The sequence below is a fragment of the Ranitomeya imitator genome, chromosome 2, assembly GCF_032444005.1.
Source record: "Ranitomeya imitator isolate aRanImi1 chromosome 2, aRanImi1.pri, whole genome shotgun sequence".
In the NCBI taxonomy this organism is placed as follows: domain Eukaryota; kingdom Metazoa; phylum Chordata; class Amphibia; order Anura; family Dendrobatidae; genus Ranitomeya; species Ranitomeya imitator.
The window spans coordinates 508,580,003-508,593,875 of NC_091283.1; positions in this window are offsets into that span (position 1 = coordinate 508,580,003).

The window sequence follows — 13,873 nt, forward strand, 5'->3', positions numbered from 1 at the left end:
CGAATCCGCACACTCTGATATCAAATGGCCCCCAACTGCAAGGCGTGGACGAAACACACGGGACCCTGCTGATCGGAGAGACGGAGGTGTTGGCCACGGCCTTGGTTCACGGGACGGAGACTGCGCAGCTCCATAAGTAAGGTAAGAAAATGTTATCATCTTACCTTAAAGTCCCCTGTGCCCAGTCCGGGTCTATACCTCTTGTCGGTCAGGTGTGGTCACCACCGCATTCCCAGGTAGTGTAAAAAGTCCAAAGCCTGTACCCAAAACCCTGGGATCAAGGTGTCTGCTGTGTGCCGTGTATGTGTTCTGTGTTTGTGCAAGATCCGGGAGAAGCATGGAACAGTGACTGTTTTGCTTGTGGTTGCTGGGTAACAGACCGCAGGAGGTCAAATCGTTCGATAAGTTATTGCAGGATTCCTGTGCATAGGAGGAACAGCTCAGTTCCGGGGCAGGTGGCTCCATATCCAGGCACGGGTAGTGATAACTTAGAGGGCTACTGCAGATTCCCGTAGTGCCGGCTATCCAGTCAGGATGACGGACCGGAGTGGCAGATTTCCCGCTTGTTGTGTTTCTCACTCAGGCGGCCCGGGTACAGGTGTGCCCAGTGCGATTGGCAGTAGTCTGTTCCCAGCGCAACCTGCACGTGTCACAGAATAATTAAATGGGCATCTCCCGGACGTCTGTATCTGTTTGGTTCGAGTCACATGTTGCTGCTTTAAGAGCATATAATGGTATAGAGAAGTTTTTTTTCTCTTCCTCTTTTTTCATTCTCCACGCTGCTAGTAGAGATATATCCATTGTAAATCACACAGTCATATCTGTTTTTTTTTGTTTTTTTTCTTTCCTTTTTGCTAAGTTTCCTGTTTTTGCATATATCTGGCTATGGTATAGCATTTATTTGAAGAGGTGAAACTAGATCATTTTTGCTGTGACATACTTGTTCTCAGATACGTGATCTTAGACATTGGATACAGCGGCATAAGAAAAGGGGAAGTGTGACTCTGACTGCGTTGATCGCAGAGAGAGAAAAAAATAGCTGTTTTTGTGTTTTTGTTACTCTTTACTCTTTTGAAAGTCTTTATTCTGGTTTTTCATATTCTTAAAGTTTTTTAAGTTTTTTTTATTAATTAAGTTTTCCAAAGTTTTCCTTCAATCTCTTTACTTTTTACTTTTTAAAAAAGGTTTTTTTCCTTTTGTATCAAAATTTTGAGTTTTTGATGGTGTACCAGGTTTTTGATTGTTTTCTGTTCTTTTGGGGTTTTTTTTGGAGTTTTTATATACTCATTTTTAGAAGTTTTTGCTGTTTTTTTCCTTTTTTTTGTTTGTTTTTCATTTTGGTTTTTGCCATGGGGAATAAGGTGGCCAAGCAACAGGAGGGTCTTTTACTTCCTGATGAGAAAACGGCCAACCAGATAGTGGTAGAACACGAAGGTGTTAAGTACGTGAAGAATTTTAGAAGGTATAAAGTATGTGAAATTCATAAGAACGGCAGAATTCAAGCTGCAGAATGGCATGACGTAGAAAATAAAATAAGGGAAGTTAGCTGATGTTAAATTGCTGAATGCTGATACATGGTATACAGTAGCAGCAGAGCTTACATCGTTTAGGTGGTACAGAGAGATATGTGAGCAAACCAAGAAGTGATTTTTATATATATAAAATGGGGAAAGGTATTAAGCCATGAGCGCCTCCCCATGCTCTCAACAGATTCCATGGTATAGGGAGTTTTTGCACAGTATGTGTTGCGCCCCGCCCAACCTTTGTACATGGAGATGGCGCTGTTGCTCTGACCATGCAGTCTCAAGCTGCATCTGCCATCAAAGAAGAAGGAATTTTCTTTTTTTTTGTTTTGTTTTTTTTTGTCTTTCCCCTCCATCTTTCTCCTCTCTATCCTCCTTTTTCTTTGTCACTCTTTCTCTCTTCCTTCTCATCTCTCACTCTCTTTTCCTCTCCCTCTCTATCTCCTCTACACATCTACTCCTCCTTCTCCACACCTCTTTCCTCCTTCACTCACCCTCCTTCTCTCCTCCTTCTTCACTCCCCCACCACACCTATCTCCTCCTGCTCTTCCTTCTCCACACCCATCTCCACGCCTTTCTTCTCCTCCTCCTCTCTCTCCTCCACACCTCCCATCTTCTCCTCCACACCTCCCATCTTCTCCTCCCTTCTTCTACATCACACTCCACACCTCCTCCTTCTCTTTCGCCACAACCCTTTTCCTCCTTCTCTCTCTCTCCCCTTCTCTAAACCACCCGTCTTTTGCTCTATCAGCTCCGCTACCTCACTCTTCACCTCCGCACGTCCTGCCTTCTGCGCACCTCAAATCTCTACCTCCTTCTTTTTCTCTGCACCACGTATATTTTCCTGTTTCACACTCTCCTTCTCCTGCTTTGCCGCCTGTCGGGCAGGTGCCAGATTCAAGCAGTGAGGTGTCTCTGTATCCGGTGCTCACAGCACAAGGCACATTCTATGTCCCCAATACAGCCCAGCCTCTGACAGTCATGGTATCGGGGGAGGAAGGTGGAGATCCCCCAGTAGAAGGCACCCCCCAAGATACAGACACATCAGGCAGCAGACAGCTCAGCCCTGGGTCCAGAGGGGGGAGGACTCAACATCTGTTGATAATGTACAACTTCAGCACCGGTCAGAGCTGCCTACATTCACATCAACATAGAGCTATAAGCCTAGTCCACCACAGCTCCAGCAAGGGGGATGGAGACATCCTCACACAAAAAGGCAGCTTCTAAGTCCAAAATCAGCCAGTGTATGACCCCAGCACACGCTATCACAACTATTCCTCTGATGAAGATGAGGAGGGAACATCATACATGCTGTCCAGTACTAGTTAAAGAAACCCACAGGCACCAAGAATGCCGGGGCAGATAGAGGCACCATCATTACACTATGTGCACTTCAAGTCAGGTGACAATCTTTCAGACCCAGGGATGCATTCCATGCCATTTTACTGAAGAATGTAGCAGAACCAGCGAACATATATAGCCACCTGGAATGATCTCTGGGCCATAAATGGAACTGAAAAGCAGTGATGCACTCTGGCCAATCATGAAGGAACAATTCAAACTTCCAGCAGAATTAGATGTACACGCTTGGGAGTCAGGGCCACAGCTAATTGAACAGCTCAGAGTGTGAGCCAAAGGCCGATTGGCAGCTTACATGACATGAGCCAAGACAAGTCAGAGTCTGTAAAGAAGTTTCATGGCAGAGTAATGCAAGTATTCCAAGACTTGGGCTTCACCATTCATGACCAGATACACACGCAAATGTTGGCACAGGCCTTTGTGCATGGACTGAGACAGCCAATCAGGAAACCACTGATAGTGGCTAGGCCCGAGAACAGGTCAATAGCAGTGGACTGACCCAGCAACACGGGTTATGTGTGCCTGGGAGACTTTTTATTGCCAATTGTCACCAAAACTGCTGCCATTATAGCGCCACAAAGAGCGCGAAGAAGGAAACGGGTGCCGTGCTGCTGAGAACGCCGGAAGGGGAACCAGAGGTGAAGACGCTGCAAAGTGCCGAACGACACACCAGAAGAACCGCTGCAGACTCCGGAGAGGAGACACCAACCTCAATAAGGTTAGCAAAGGGGAGAAGCTTTGTCAAAGCAGGGGGAAGAAGTGATGGCAGATGCAGCCACCGGTCTCATGGCACCCCCGGGCCTCGCCACGGACGCACCTGCAGGCCCCATCTTACCACCGCAGCTTCAATCAGCAGGCCGGACCCAGCTGCCGCTACAGTGTCCATCATGCCGTTGTCCACAGTAGCCAAACGGATTGAGTCCCAACCAGGAGTGCAGAAGACAGCCCCTCTCATGGTGACCACTGACCTGGAAGCGCAACCACCCTACAAAGACAGAGGAAGTGTCAAGTGTTATATCTATGGCAAGTTTGGCCATTTCTGGAACCAGTGCAGAGCACCTATGCAACCCAAGAGTTGGTCCAGAGAAACAGGTCAAGGAAGAAGTACAGAAGGCAGTGAAGTACCCTGTCCATGGGACAGGGGTAAGCAAGCCAGGTCTGCAAGACACTACGCTCCTGACATGTAAAACCCCGTTTGCAGGACCAATACCTCAAATTGCCCTGAAAGTGGATGGCGTTGTCAGATCTTTTCTTCTGCACACCGGTGCAGCCAGAAGTGTGATGAGACCTGCGGAACTCGCTGATCCCACCTGCCTATCAGAATCCTTTGTGTCTCGCATGGGCACTGATGGTCTAGTCAGACATTCTCAGCTTACAAAGCCTCTGAGCGTGTGCACTCAGCCAGGACACTCTATCCTGTCCTAGTCTGTGGTGTCAAGAAACTGCCACTCAACCTGCTGGGAGTGGACCTACTGCAGAAGCTGAAGGCAACCACAGTGTTCCAGGAAGATGGGACCGTGACACTTTCTTCATCCCTGACCCAAGAAGAATCATGCTGGCGGCCCTATAAGAACCTCAAACAACCGATGAGGCCTACCCTAGGAGGTGCTGGACGTAGTACCAGAGAGTCTATGGTCTAAGGGACCCCAGGACGTGGGAAAACCTCAAGTTGCCCCAGTACGGGTGTCACTCAAGCCAGGTACCCCGTACCCTCGTAAGGCCCAGGCCAGGCCTAGAGTCAAGCTGCTTCTGACCAACTGAAGGTCTACCTGGAAATAGGAATCATTGTTCCTTGCACATCGCCTTGCAATACCCCGCTTTTCCCGGTCAAGGAAAAAAAAAAGACTGTAAAAGGAGAAGCCAGCCAAGTTCAAAATGGTACATGACCTGAGAGACGTGAATGATGCCACGGGGTTTGAAACTGCAATTATGCCGAATCCGCACACTCTGCTCTCAAATGTGCCTGGCACAGCAAAAGTGTTCACAGTGACCGACCTGGCTAATGTTTTCTTCAGTGTTCCCCTTCACCCGGATGACCAGTACCTGTTTGCTTTAACGCACCAGGGGGGACACCACACATGGACAGTGATGACACAGTGGGCCCAGAACAGCCCTTCACAGTTCACCAAAGCAATGTCCACAGTCCTCACCAACTGGGTCACAGAACATGCAGAAGTAACCCTGCTACAATATGTGGACAATCTACTCCTTTGTGCACGTGTAAAGCCCATTCCTTGTCTCTCCTACTCTACCTGGTGGAGCAGCACTGCAAGGTCTCAAAGAACAATGTCAAATGGTGTCTGAAGAGAGTTACGTTCCAGGGATACTGTATTGCTTACCAGACGAAACACCTGACAGATGACCGGAAGACCACAGTGGAGAAGATGGTTCCCCCAACAACTCCAAAGGTGCTACAGGCCTTCCTTGGTCTAGTTTCGTATTGCAGAGCCTGGATCCCTGATGCTTCAGTCCTAATGCAGCCTCTGTATGACTGTGTCAACATAACCCCGTTCCTCCTGACAGATGCAGCCTTCAGCTCGTTCAAGAAGTTAAAAGACTCTGTAGTCTCAGCGCCAGCACTAGGCTTACCTGACTACGAGAAGCCATTCCGTCTCTACCTGATGGAAAAAGAAGGCCTTGCTACTGGAGTCCTGACGCAGCTTCAGGGGGGAAAGCCAAGACCTTTGGGCTAATTTTCAGCTTGCTTGGATCCAGTTGCAAGGGAAGCCCCCTCCTGCATGAGAGCAGCATTTGCAGCATACGCCCCCCTGGACAGGACTGCTGTCATCATTCTTGGGTATCCATTGGAAATCCTGGCTCCGCATGACATCTCAGCAATCCTCAACCGAACCCAGCCAAAACATCTCTCCCCCACCAGGCATCTTCGCCTCCAGTGCTCTCTACTCTTGCCCAACAATGTCACCATCTCCAGATTCACAGTCCTCAAGCCGTCCACTCTACTCCCACTCCCAAGGGGGGATACAGATATGGACCCTCAGATCAAAAATGTGATCGAAATCTGCATGATACCTTCTGTAGGGATCTGGATTTGCTCCAGACAGGTGACCATGATTGCTTCAGCATCATGGAAGAGGAAACAGTAGGACTACCCAAGGTGGCAGAAGAGCCACTGACCAACCCAGAGTTGATCCTCTATGTGGATGGCTCCAGATTTGCAGATGATGAAGGAAGATTCCACACGGGATGTGCAGTGACCAGCAATCAAGAGATCCTGTGGTCCAGAAGTCTGCCGCCTAGTCTGTCAGCTCAGGAAGCAGAACTGGTAGCGCTGACGAAGGCCAGCCAGATTGCAGAAGGTGAAACTGCAAACATATACACCGATTCAAGGTACTCGCATGGCATAGCATACGACTCTGGACCCATCTGGACTGCAAGAGACTTCATCACAGCAAGCGGAACAACCGTGAAGCATCATGGAGCCATCAAGGACCTGCTGGATGCACTCCAACTTCCAAAAAATAGTGGCAGTACTAAAAGTCAAAGCACATGGAAAATTGAACGCAGTAGAGGCACAGGGTAACAACATGGCGGATATAGCAGCCAAAGGAAGGCAAAATGGAGAAGTGGGAGAGGTCGTAGAGCCGAACGACTACTACATGATGACTGAAGACAAGAAACCTGATCAGATGACGTCCTGGGATCTGCTCAAAAAGCTGCAAGAGCAAGCCCCAAAAAAGGACAAGAAGGAATGCTGGATGCGGAATGGAGCAACACATGAAGAAGGAAGGGTATACGCAATGGACTACAAAACCCTGTTTACCCCGCCCTGTTTATCCCGAAGCATGTATCCTATGGTGGTCCAGTGGGCACATGGGCCACACACAGATCAAAGACACAGATGAATGATCTGATAGGTGCTTACTGGTTTGCTCCAGGGATCAGCCAAGTTCACTAGCAGCTGTCTGACCTGCGGCAAATGCAACTCTGAAAGAATGGAGAAAGTTCCCACACATCATCTTGCCAGACCGCTGTACCCCTTCCAGAGGATCCAGATAGACCACATCCAGATGCCGCCAAGTGGAGGATTCGAATATGCTCTTGTGGTCGTGGATGTGTTCTCAGGATGGCCAGAAGCTTTCCTAGTGAGGAACCAGTCAGCAGAGACTACTGCAAAGAAGCTACTCTTAGAGATGAGATAAGCAATGGGGACCCGCATTAACAGCAAGTCTCACACGAGAGATCTGGTCAGCAGTAGGGTCAGACTTAGGCCTACACACTCCCAATCACACTACTTAGTGTTAGGCACACTCCCAGAGGCCCAGAATAGTTGTCACCATATGAAATTTTGTTTGGGTCTAGTCCCAGGTTAGGGGTATTCTTTCCCTCAGCAGCTGATTATGTAATATGATACTTTGTCTGCTTATGTAATTGAACTCAAGAAACTTGCTAACATCCATTCTCAAATTTTTTCTTCATTGCCAGATCCAGATTCAGTGTCCGGTACGCACTCCTTGAAGCCAGGAGACTGGGAGTTGGTGAAAAAGTTTGTAAGGAGAACACCACTCAATCCCAGATTTGATGGTCCTGTCCAAAGTGCCGCTGATGACACCAACCTCTGTGAAGCTGGAGGGAAGACCCACTTGGATCCACGCATCGCATTGCAAGAACGCTCACCTACCAGAAGTTGACACCCAAGCCAGAACGATGCTGTGGATGCCCTGCCTGACCGAACAGATGACCTACCTGATAAAGAATACACTACACATGCTATTGACTAAGAGACTGATTGCAACTAACCCCCGTTAGGGACAGATCTCCTGACCCCCCATTTGCGATTGTAGGGTGTAGAGCGTAGGCGCTAGGCTTGCGTCAGTTCGCTGGCAGCACAAAAGAGTTGCAGCACTTTGGGACAGGAGGCTAGGATTAGGGCAAGTGATATCTAAGGGGGGCTTGTGATGGAAATATTTATATCATGTAGATCTCACTTGCATGTATACTCCTCTATAATCATATATACTCATATAAATGCAAATATATCTATATACACTATAATCAATTGCTTAAAATGGCTGACATAAACTGATATACGCCAGACAGACTGTTCGGTGATATCCACCTGAAAAGCAGAAGAACTCCAGATGTATTAAGTGCTGATGAGATGTCTCAACTTTGTCCCAGATGCAGAGAACTTCATTTTAGTTGCTTAATCAGCAGTCATATGTGCATTAATCACAATAATCTATATATATTCAGATAACCAATAACAGAGGAGCTAGACAATATGTTAATTAACTAACCACCCCTAACCACTCCTTTCTATATGCAATTATAAAACGATGTATCAGGAAATAAAGGATCAGTATTGATGGAATGTTATTGACACAAGGGTGTGCAGTCTCATTCCTTGAGCGCTCAAAATACTCAGTCTTATTGGGAATGGCTGCAGCACACACATAGGGATAGATTTATCCAACCCAAATTTCCATATCAGTCCTACCTGCGGATAGTTAACAACCGTCTAGACAACTCCTCTCTCATCCGCATCTACCCAAGCTGCAACAGCGTCAGATGCACCCAAACAGTCTTCCATGTACGTATCTGGCTGCGGACCCAGTCTGTCTGCTCCTCTACGTTATGGTGACCCTGCTCTATGTTGGAGGTTTATTAAACAGTTACTCGCTTCACTTCAAACTGTTGGCTCATCAGTTCATCTCAGATTGGGCCAAGGTGACCTTCATTATGTGTCACCTCACGGGCTAGGCTTTGGCGTGACTTAACCCCTTATGGGAGAGAGGGGATCCTTTACTGCCAACTTTCCGCCCTTTCTAGAGGCCTTCCCTAAGGTCTACGATGAACCTGGCTGAGCGTCCTCAGCAGCATCTTTTCTTCTTCAACTGCACCAGGAAAACCTTTCAATGGGCCAGTACCCAGTAGATTTCCGCATCCTGTAATCTGAATTTGTCTGGAATACTGAGGCTCTGGTCACCACTTCCTAGAAGGCCTGTCGGAACGAAGCAAGGATGAACTGGCCGGTTGTAATATACCCACCTCACTGGATGACCTGGTGTCTCCATCAACACTGACAGACATCAGGCTGCAGGGAGGTGAACCGCGAGACAAGACCTGGCTCCTACCTTTCAAAGACCAATCATACAGCAAACCTCAGCTCCAGCACCCTCTTCTGAGTCCATGCAGGTAGACCAGGTGAAGATGGTCCGAGGGAAGGTGCTTCTATTGTGGCAGTCCTGAGCATGTAATCCGCTCCTGCAAAGAGACTGGAAAATGCCTGACCCTAGGGTTTGTTGGAGAGCTTACCCTGGGCAAAAATCACTCCTCTCTGTCACTGACTCTGTCAGTATCCATGTCCTGTGGCAGCATCCATTTTTTTGAGTTGGCCTACCTCAACTCCAGGTCAGCCAGTAACCTCATTCAACTGGCCGTACTGGAAAGATATCAGATTCCGATCTAACGTTTTCCCCATCCGTGGTTTCTTCTGTGGATGGATAACCCCTTTCCGAAACCATGCTATTTGTGACCTAGCCTGTAGAACTCCGAGTAGGAATGCTACACTCGGAGAAGGTTAATCTCTATGTTCTGTCGGGCCTGTCTCACCCCTCTGCTCCTAGGTCTGCAATGGTTGTGAAAACATAAACCAGTCTTTGATTGGATATCTGGAGAAGTACTCTGTTGGGACCAGAACTGCCACGAGAGAGGTTTAGTTCCCATTCATCCTGCTCGACCTCTGGCTTTTCTATCTAATTTACCTAGCTTGCATTCTGCATGCTAAACGTATGCTGACATCTTTAACCCCTTCATGACCCAGCCTATTTTGACCTTAATGACCTGGCCGTTTTTTGCAATTCTGACCAGTGTCCCTTTATGAGGTAATAACTCAGGAACGCTTCAACGGATCCTAGCGGTTCTGAGATTGTTTTTTCGTGACATATTGGGCTTCATGTTAGTGGTAAATTTAGGTCAATAAATTCTGCGTTTATTTGTGATAAAAACGGAAATTTGGCGAAAATTTTGAAAATTTCGCAATTTTCACATTTTGAATTTTTATTCTGTTAAACCAGAGAGTTATGTGACACAAAATAGTTAATAAATAACATTTCCCACATGTCTACTTTACACCAGCACAATTTTGGAAACAAAATTTTTTTTTGCTAGGAAGTTATAAGAGTTAAAATTTGACCAGCGATTTCTCATTTTTACAACGAAATTTACAAAACCATATTTTTTAGGGACCACCTCACATTTGAAGTCAGTTTGAGGGGTCTATATGGCTGAAAATACCCAAAAGTGACACCATTCTAAAAAATGCACCCCTCAAGGTGCTCAAAACCACATTCAAGAAGTTTTTTAACCCTTCAGGTGCTTCACAGCAGCAGAAGCAACATGGAAGGAAAAAATGAACATTTAACTTTTTAGTCACAAAAATTATCTTTTAGCAACATTTTTTTTATTTTCCCAATGGTACAAGGAGAAACTGAACCACGAAAGTTGTTGTCCAATTTGTCCTGAGTACGCTGATACCTCATATGTGGGGGTAAACCACTGTTTGGGCGCACGGCAGGGCTTGGAAGGGAAGGAGCGCCATTTGACTTTTTGAATGAAAAATTGGCTCCACTCTTTAGCGGACACCATGTCACGTTTGGAGAGCCCCCGTGTGCCTAAAAATTGGAGCTCCCCCACACGTGACCCCATTTTGGAAACTAGACGCCCCAAGGAACTTATCTAGATGCATAGTGAGAACTTTGAACCCCCGGGGGCTTCACAAATTGATCCGTAAAAATGAAAAAGTACTTTTTTTTCACAAAAAAATTCTTTTAGCCTCAATTTTTTTCATTTTCACATGGGCAACAGGATAAAATGGATCCTAAAATTTGTTGGGCAATTTCTCATGAGTACACCGATACCTCACATGTGGGGGTAAACCACTGTTTGGGCACATGGTAAGGTTCGGAAGGGAAGGAGCGCCATTTGACTTTTTGAATGAAAAATTATCTCCATCGTTAGCAGACACCATGTCGTGTTTGGAGAGCCCCCGTGTGCCTAAACATTGGAGCTCCCCCACAAATGACCCCATTTTGGAAACTAGACCCCCCAAGGAACTTATCTAGATGCATATTGAGCACTTTAAACCCTCAGGTGCTTCACAAATTGATCTGTAAAAATGAAAAAGTACTTTTTTTTTTCACAAAAAAATTATTTTCGCCTCAGTTTTTCATTTTCACATGGGCAATAGGATAAAATGAATCCTAAAATTTGTTGGGCAATTTCTCCCGAGTACGCCGATACCTCATATGTGGGGGTAAACCACTGTTTGGGCACACGGCAGGGCTCGGAAGGGAAGGCGCGCCATTTGACTTTTTGAATGGAAAATTAGCTCCAATTGTTAGCGGACACCATGTCGCGTTTGGAGAGCCCCTGTGTGTCTATGCATTGGAGCTCCCCCACAAGTGACCCCATTTTGGAAACTAGACCCCCCAAGGAACTTATCTAGATGCATATTGAGCACTTTAAACCCCCAGGTGCTTCACAGAAGTTTATAATGCAGAGCCATGAAAATAAAAAATAATTTTTCTTTCCTCAAAAATGATTTTTAGCCTGGAATTTCCTATTTTGCCAAGGGTAATAGGAGAAATTGGACCGCAAATGTTGTTGTCCAGTTTGTCCTGAGTACGCTGATACCCCATATGTGGGGGTAAACCACTGTTTGGGCGCACGGCAGGGCTCGGAAGGGAAGGCACGCCAATTGGCTTTTTAAATGGAAAATTAGCTCCAATCATTAGCGGACACCATGTCACGTTTGGAGAGCCCCTGTGTGCCTAAACATTGGAGATCCCCCACATATGACCCCATTTTGGAAACTAGACCCCCAAAGGAACTAATCTAGATGTGTGGTGAGGACTTTGAACTTCCAAGTGCTTCACAGAAGTTTATAACGCAGAGCCATGAAAATAAAATAAAAATTTTATTTTCTCTAAAATGATTTTTTAGCCTGCAATTTATTATTTTCCCAAGGGTAACAGGAGAAATTTGACCCCAAAAGTTGTTGTACAGTTTCTCCTGAGTACGCTGATACCCCATATGTGGGGGTAAACCACAGTTTGGGCACATGTCGGGGCTCAGAAGGGAAGTAGTGACTTTTGAAATGCAGACTTTGATGGAATGGTCTGCGGGCGTCACGTTGCGTTTGCAGAGCCCCTGGTGTGCCTAAACAGTAGAAACCCCCCACAAGTGACCCCATTTTGGAAACTAGACCCCGAAAGGAACTTATCTAGATGTGAGGTGAGCACTTTGAACCCCCAAGTGCTTCACAGAAGTTTATAACACAGAGCAGTGAAAATAATAAATACGTTTTCTTTCCTCAAAAATAATTTTTTAGCCCAGAATTTTTTATTTTCCCAAGGGTTACAGGAGAAATTGGACCCCAAAAGTTGTTGTCCAGTTTCTCCTGAGTACGCTGATACCCCATATGTGGGGGTAAACCACTGTTTGGGCACACGTCAGGGCTCAGAAGGGAAGTAGTGACTTTTGAAATGCAGACTTTGATGGAATGGTCTGCGGGCGTCACGTTGCGTTTGCAGAGCCCCTGGTGTGCCTAAACAGTAGAAACCCCCCACAAGTGACCCCATTTTGGAAACTAGACCCCCCCAAGGAACTTATCTAGATATGTGGTGAGCACTTTGAACCCCCAAGTGCTTCACAGACGTTTACAACGCAGAGCCGTGAAAATAAAAAATCATTTTTCTTTCCTCAAAAATGATGTTTTAGCAAGCAATTTTTTATTTTCTCAAGGGTAACAGGAGAAATTGGACCCCAGTAATTGTTGCCCAGTTTGTCCTGAGTACGCTGATACCCCATATGTGGGGGTAAACCACTGTTTGGGCACATGTCGGGGCTCGGAAGTCAAGTAGTGACGTTTTGAAATGCAGACTTTGATGGAATGGTCTGCGGGCGTCACGTTGCGTTTGCAGAGCCCCTGGTGTGCCTAAACAGTAGAAACCCCCCACAAGTGACCCCATTTTGGAAACTAGACCCCCCAAGGAACTTATCTAGATATGTGGTGAGCACTTTGAACCCCCAAGTGCTTCACAGACGTTTACAACGCAGAGCCGTGAAAATAAAAAATCATTTTTCTTTCCTCAAAAATGATGTTTTAGCAAGCAATTTTTTATTTTCTCAAGGGTAACAGGAGAAATTGGACCCCAGTAATTGTTGCCCAGTTTGTCCTGAGTACACTGATACCCCATATGTGGGGGTAAACCACTGTTTGGGCACACGTCGGGGCTCGGAAGGGAAGGAGCACCATTTGACTTTTTGAATAAAAGATTGGCTGGAATCAATGGTGGCGCCATGTTGCGTTTGGAGACCCCCTGATGTGCCTAAACAGTGGAAACCCCTCAATTCTAACGCCAACACACCCCTAACCCTTATCCCAACTGTAGCCGTAACCCTAACCACAACCCTAACCCCAACACACCCCTAACCCTAACCACAACCCTAATTCCAACCCAACCCTAACCCTAAGGCTATGTACCCACGTTGCGGATTCGTGTGAGATTTTTCCGCACCATTTTTGAAAAATCCGCGGGTAAAAGGCACTGCGTTTTACCTGCGGATTTACTGCGGATTTCACCTGCGGATTCCTATTGAGGAATAGGTGTAAAACGCTGCGGAATCCGCACAAAGAATTGACATGCTGCGGAAAATACAACGCAGCGTTTTCGTGCGGTATTTTCCGCACCATGGGCACAGCGGATTTGGTTTTCCATAGGTTTACATGGTACTGTAAACCTGATGGAACACTGCTGCGGATCCGCAGCGGCCAATCCGCTGCGGATCCGCAGCCAAATCCGCACCGTGTGCACATAGCCTAATTCTAAAGGTATGTGCACACGCTGCGGAAAACGCTGCGGATCCGCAGCAGTTTCCCATGAGTTTACAGTTCAATGCAAACCTATGGGAAACAAAAATCGCTGTACACATGCTGCGGAAAAACTGCACGGAAACGCAGCGGTTTA